Source organism: Jaculus jaculus, chromosome 17 (assembly GCF_020740685.1).
Source record: "Jaculus jaculus isolate mJacJac1 chromosome 17, mJacJac1.mat.Y.cur, whole genome shotgun sequence".
Lineage (NCBI taxonomy): Eukaryota > Metazoa > Chordata > Mammalia > Rodentia > Dipodidae > Jaculus > Jaculus jaculus.
The window spans coordinates 54540820-54547235 of NC_059118.1; positions in this window are offsets into that span (position 1 = coordinate 54540820).

The window sequence follows — 6416 nt, forward strand, 5'->3', positions numbered from 1 at the left end:
TATTTATTTATTTATTTATTTATTTGAGAGTGACAGACACAGAGAGAAGGACAGATAGAGGGAGAGAGAGAGAATGGGCGCGCCAGGGCTTCCAGCCTCTGCAAATGAACTCCAGACACGTGCGCCCCCTTGTGCATCTGGCTAACGTGGGACCTGGGGAACTGAGCCTCGAACCGGGGTCCTTAGGCTTCACAGGCAAGCGTTTAACCGCTAAGCCATCTCTCCAGCCCAGCTTGCTCATTTTTATCTCGTATAGTAATATAATAAGATGATTCTTTAAAAAAAAAAAACATAATAAAATGCTAAGGGCCAAGAGGGTGAAGTGGAGGAAAGCAAGATGGAAACATTACACAGGGGATACAGAGATTTAATACAAGCTTGTGTAATGACCAAGACAGGGTATGGGTGGTGGTTTGAATTAGGTGTTCTATATAAATACATGTGTTTTGAATGCTTGGTTCGCAGCTGATGGCAATTTGGGAGGTGGAATCTTGATGGAGGGAGGTGTGTTTTGGGGGGCAGGCCAATGTGTCACATGTTGGAAGCAGTACAGTGCATTTCTGGCCCTCGTGGGCCCCAAATGACAAATGGACCCTAAGCTCTGGTATTAGAGTGAGGTTTGCAGATATGTCCTTCACAGAAGAGACATTAGAGGAGTCTGTATGAGACTTGTCACATGGGTTTGGTCCAGAATCTGACAAGGAGTAAATCCATTTAAAACAGCTGCTCCCGGAGAGCTTTCTATCCAATAAGTCCTTCGTGAGGCTCCCCTTGCTCCGACTTGTCCTCCCATCTTCTCAGTTGGCCCTTCTTCTGGGACCCAGGAATGATTCTGCCACTACCGGTCACTCAGCAGACAACTGGAGTCACCTGTCCGTGGACAGCGCCAGGGCTGCTGGCTTCTGAGCCAGTGAAGGACCAGCCCAGCCAGGACTGGCTCTTAATGCAGCAGCAGAGGGAGATGCTGGACAGGTTCAGAGAGGGACTGAGCAGGAGCTGTCACTCTGCTTGCTGTACTGTGACACCCTGAGCTGGAGGCTGCTCCAGGCCGACTCAGAGCTCAGAGGCTGATGTGTGCTGTTAACTTCTGGAGTTCAAACTTACTTAGCCTCAGAGCTGAAAGGCCCAGGTGCCTCACCACCCTCCGGGAAGCAAGTGGCCCATGCTGGGAATCCTGGCTGTGACATGCTTTTAAGTCACTGTCAGAAGCTGTCCCTTCCTCTCTGAGTGTCAGGGACCCGTGAGAGCTTAGAGAGCTGCTCAGAGAGGATGCATCAGCTCTGCCAATGGAAACAGGCTTTGTGCATCTGGCAGTCCTGACGAGAAAGCAGTGGGGTCGCTGGCTCTCTCAGGGTCATCTAGAAGTGCCCAAGGTGGGTCTGTCATTCTGACCTGCCAACAGGCCAGGATGGAGTACTTGTGTCTCCCACCTGCTAGGTTTCTTGTGGCCAAGGGCAAAGTGTAAGAAATGTCCTCTCTCAGCAAGGAGCTTGAGGTCTGCTGGGAGATGAGTTAGATGTGTGAGCGGTTGAAGAACCTGAGACAAGTCAGCCCAGAATGACGACAGGAGACATGGATTAAATTGGAATTAATCATAGTACTTGCCTTGACTGCACATGAGTTAGCACACACTCAGTGTCTAGAGGGTGCCTAGTAGCTAGTATTAATTTTTGTTTTCTTTTTGGTTTTTGGAGATAGGGTCTCATTCTAGCCCAGGCTTTCCTGGAATTTACTAGTCTCAGGATGGCCTCGAACTCATGCCAATCCTCCCACCTCTGCCTCCTTAGTGCTGGGATTAAAGATGTGCGCCACCACGCCCAGCCCTAGTATTAGTTTTTGTTCACCTAGTTTCCCTCATTCAGGGCATTTGGTGAGGAATGGGTACTGGAAAACTGCACATATTTTGGAGTTACTGTAAATTATCAGGGAGATGTTCTAGAACATTCTTAAGAGTCATCTGAAATCCCTCCCTCAGCTTTTCATATCACTAGGGCTCATCCTCCATGCGCCAGTGAGTAGGGGACGCAGATACCTGAGAGTATGGCCTTGGTTACTGGGGCCCATTGAACCACATACAGCGTTGGTGGGGTCAGATGTCTTAACATTGGGAAACACGGGGGCCAACAGCTATCCTGTGTCAGGATGGATGTCAACTCTGGTGGTGGTGGGGAAGGATAGGATACCCACAATTCACAAATAACATGAACTTCCTTTTTCTCTGCATGTGTGGGAGTGGGTGTACTCAGCAGTGTTGTTTCTACACAAAGGAGGGGACACCTGAACCAGGGTGAAACAGACCATCTCTTGGGAGCATCTTTCCCTCCTCTGTCAGCCTCCTTCCTGGTTCTCCAACAGGAGCAAACCCAGGGAGGAGCATATCGAATGACTTAGACTCGGTCAAGTTTACCCTCAGAGCGTCCGTGGTCCATGAGAAACTGAGACCCAGCATAGGGACTAGAGAGATGGCTCAGCGGTTAAGGCTCTTGACTGAGAACTAGGGCAGACTGGATAGGATGGATCCTCTGCCATCAAAGAGTGAGGGCCTGAATGAATCATGCTTGTTTCTAATTTTGGTTTCCTCAGCCAAAGAATGATGAATGCTGATCTCATGATGAGGTACAGGCAGGAAAGAGGGCACATGTTGTGAGAAATGAATATGAATGTATGACTAATAACCTGTACTTCTGAAGCTCATGCCACTGGGTTTGGCACACGGAAGGTGTCACTGAGTGTGGTTGTGGGGAGGGCTTTTATTTAAGTAGAAGATACAGAAAAGGGAGAAATTCAGGGGCTAACTTAAGATAGCAAAATGACTTCGTGAAGTGGAATAGATAATTTATTTCATGCTGAAGTTAGAGGAACTATTTTGTGAGTGAAGAGTAAGGAAACCAAGCCTAGGGAGAGAGAAGAGTTGGTTCCTATCACATGACTTAGCAGCTGAACTGAGACTCGTCAGGCACAATACAATATTTTGTTGTTGTTGTCTTGTGAGGTAGGGTCTCACTATCGCCCAGGCTGGCCTAAAATACACTAGGCAGTCTCAGACTGGCCTGAAACTCCCAATTCAGGGAGTACTTGAAATGGGGTACTCACGGCTGGTACCCAGGACCTCAAATGTCCCCGTGCTATGGAGATAGGGACAAGAGTGAGAAATGAACATTTCTGTGTGAAGCATTGAGATTCATGACATAAATTATATGTGTAAATATTGCATTCCTATCCACTCTATCACACTCTTCAACCTCATAGTAAAACATAATATTAGGGCTGGAGAGATGGCTTAAAGTTAAGGGCTGCCAAGCCTAAGAATGCATGTTTGAATCTCCAGGTCCCACACAGCCAGGTGCAAAGTGATGCATCTGGAGTTCATTCACAGTGGCTGAAAGACCCTGGTGCACCAGTTCTTTCTCTGTCTCAGTCTCTCATAAATAAGTAATTTTTTTAAAAAATGAAAGGGCTGGAGAGATGGCTTAGTGGTTAAAAGCTTGCCTGTGAAGCCTAAGGACCCCGGTTCGAGGCTTGATTCCCCAGGACCCATGTTAGGGGGTGCACAAGTCTGAAGTTTGTTTGCAGTTGGCTGGAGGCCCTGGCATGCCCATTCTCTCTATCTGCTTCTTTGTCACTCTCAAATAAATAAAAAAAAAAAATAAAAACAACAACCAAGAAAAGATCATATAAAAAAATGAAAGAGGTCTGGAGAGGTGGCTTAGTGGTTAAGCGCTTGCCTATGAAGCCTAAGGACCCCAGTTCGAGGCTCAATTACCCAGGACCCACGTTAGCCAGATGCACAAGGGGGCACACACATCTGGAGTTCGTTTGCAGTGGCTGGAGGCCCTGGCGTGCCCATTCTCTCTCTTTCTATCTGCCTCTTTCTCTCTCTGCCTGTCACTCTCAAATAAATAAATAAAAATAAACCAAAAAAAATTTAAAAAATGAAAGAAAGCTCAAATAATACACCACCTGTCACGTGCCTTTAGTCCCAGTACTTGGGAGGCTGAAGTAGGAGTATCGCTGTGAGTTCTAGGTCAGCCTGAGACTATATAGTAAATTCAGGTGAGCCTGGGCTAGAGCAAGAGCCTACCTAAAAATCCCACCACCCACCACAAAAGAAAGAGAATAGACTAATTTAGGAAAGTCCAGGTGAGTGTCCTAAGAACTGCGTATGTATTAGGTGATGAAAGCTGCATTATACTGTGTTGGAAAGTGAATCCAGGGCTTCAAACTACACACCTATTGGGTCTGACCCATCAAAGGGGGAGTGACTCTTGGTGTGGGCCAGGAAGGCAGGGGAGCTTGTGGCTACTGTACAGCCCTGGGCATTATTGTCTAGTCCTGATTTCCACAGGAAATCTCCTTATTCAACTCAATTCCATCCCCTGCCATGGGATTCAAACCAAAAAGGCTTCAGACCAGCTTCAGTGCTGTTGCCTGGAGTACAGGAGCCAGGCTGTCAAGAGCCTCAGGGGCCGTGGTCAGCGTTGCCGGACTGCATGAGACACAACAGCAGTGAGCAGGAATCTAATCACGGTCAGGGTTCTGCAAAGCTGGCTGGGGCAGGCTGCTTGCTTAGAGATGTTGGAAGCAAAAAATAAATTAAATAAAATAAAATGACAGTTCAGAGGAAGTGCTTTGTTGGTGTTTGTTTTTGTTTTTTGGTGTTTTTTTTTTTTTTTTTTTTTTTGAGGTAGGTTCTCACTATAGCTCAGGCTGACCTGGAACTCACTCTGTAGCACCAGGCTGGCCTCTGACTCACAGCCATTCCCCTACCTTAGCCTCCAGAGTACAGAGGACATTTTTAAGGGAAGAGAGAAGTAGTCAAGTAGATGAAGGGAGAGGAAAATCAGAAATATGAAATGAGGGGCTGGAGAGATGGCTTAGTGGTTAAGACATTTGCTTGAGAAGCCAATGGACCAGGGATCGATTCCCCAGTACCCATGTAAGGCAGATGCACAAGGTGGCACATGCATCTAAAGTTTGTTTGCAGTAGCTGGAGGCCCTGGCCTGCAAAGTCTTTCTATTTGCCTCTTTTTTTTTTTTTTTTCCTTTTTTCTTTTTAGTTTTTTCAAGGTAGGGTATCGCTCTAGCCCAGGCTGACCTGGAATTCACTATGTAGTCTCAGGCTGGCCTTGAAGTCATGGCAATCCTCGTACCTCTGCCTCCTGATTATTAGGACTAAAGGCCTGTTTCTCTTTCTCTCTCTCTCTCCCTCTCTCAATAAATAAATCACATCACATCTATGAAATGAGAAATAGATCGAATGATCAGATCTCTTATCATAGATACATCCACAGGAAAGTTCTGTGTGGTGGCAAGTTTTCCTTGTTCATTTGCCAGAGGGCGTGTGGCTGGCGGGGCATCTCAAGCTGGCATAAAGAAACAGAGAAATCCACACTGCCTAAATGAGGAGCAGCCCTGATGATAGGAAGAGCTGCCCATGGGTGTGAGCAACGAAGTGGGTTGACAGCAGGCCTGTAAAGTCACCGAGGTCGCAGGGTCCAGCGGCAGAGAGCAGGGGTGTGAGCAGCGCGTGGTGATCCCGCGTCATTGCGCACAAGTTCAGCCGTCAGAGCTACAAGGGATGAGCTAGTGAACTCGGGGTGCTGCGGGGGGGGGGGGTGGATCTCGAAGCCTGTCATGGCTGAGTACAGAAAAGCAGGCTACCTGCCGGGCTGGGAGTCTAGGAATGGGAAAGTGAAAGGCCACGTTTCAGGAAGTTGCCTAAAGAAATACCTAGAGCTGGGCGTGGTGGAGCATGCCTTTAACCCTAGTCCTCAGAGGCGGAAGGAGGAGGATCAGGTAGGAAGAAAGAAAGAAAGATCATTGTAAGTTCGAGGGCAGCTTGGGGCTACAGAGTGAGTTCCAGGTTACTATGGGTTAGAGTGTCTCCTTGCCTTGAAAAAAACAAAAATGGAACATTTATTTGACAAGCACTAAAGTTGATCTAAACAGCCAGCGATAAGCAGGCAGTCAGCCAGGTGATCAAGGTCAGCCCTTAGATCAGGATTGTAAACAGTGGAAATCTGAAGTACCCTGAACCAAGGATTGCCTGTGTCTCCAAATGTTCCGTTCATCTTCTGTCTTCACCCAAGGACTGTCTAAGAACATGTTTAGGCTGCTACTAAAAACACGTATAAGGAGCGGGGCATGGTGGTGCACACCTCCCAGCTCTCGAGAGGCAGTGGGAGGAGGGTTGCTGGGAGTTCAAGGCCAGCCTGGGACTACAGAGTGGGTAACACAATTCCTGCTATCCAGGAGGCAGAGCTCAGTAGTAAGACCCTGGATTACCTTGCATGGCTCTGAATTCAAGTTCAGATCCCCAGAGCCCGTGTAAACTGTATCTACAGCAAGATGGAAGGCAGGACAGACAAATCTCTAGGAAGCTTGTAGGCCAGCTAACCTGGCAGACAGAGAGGTAA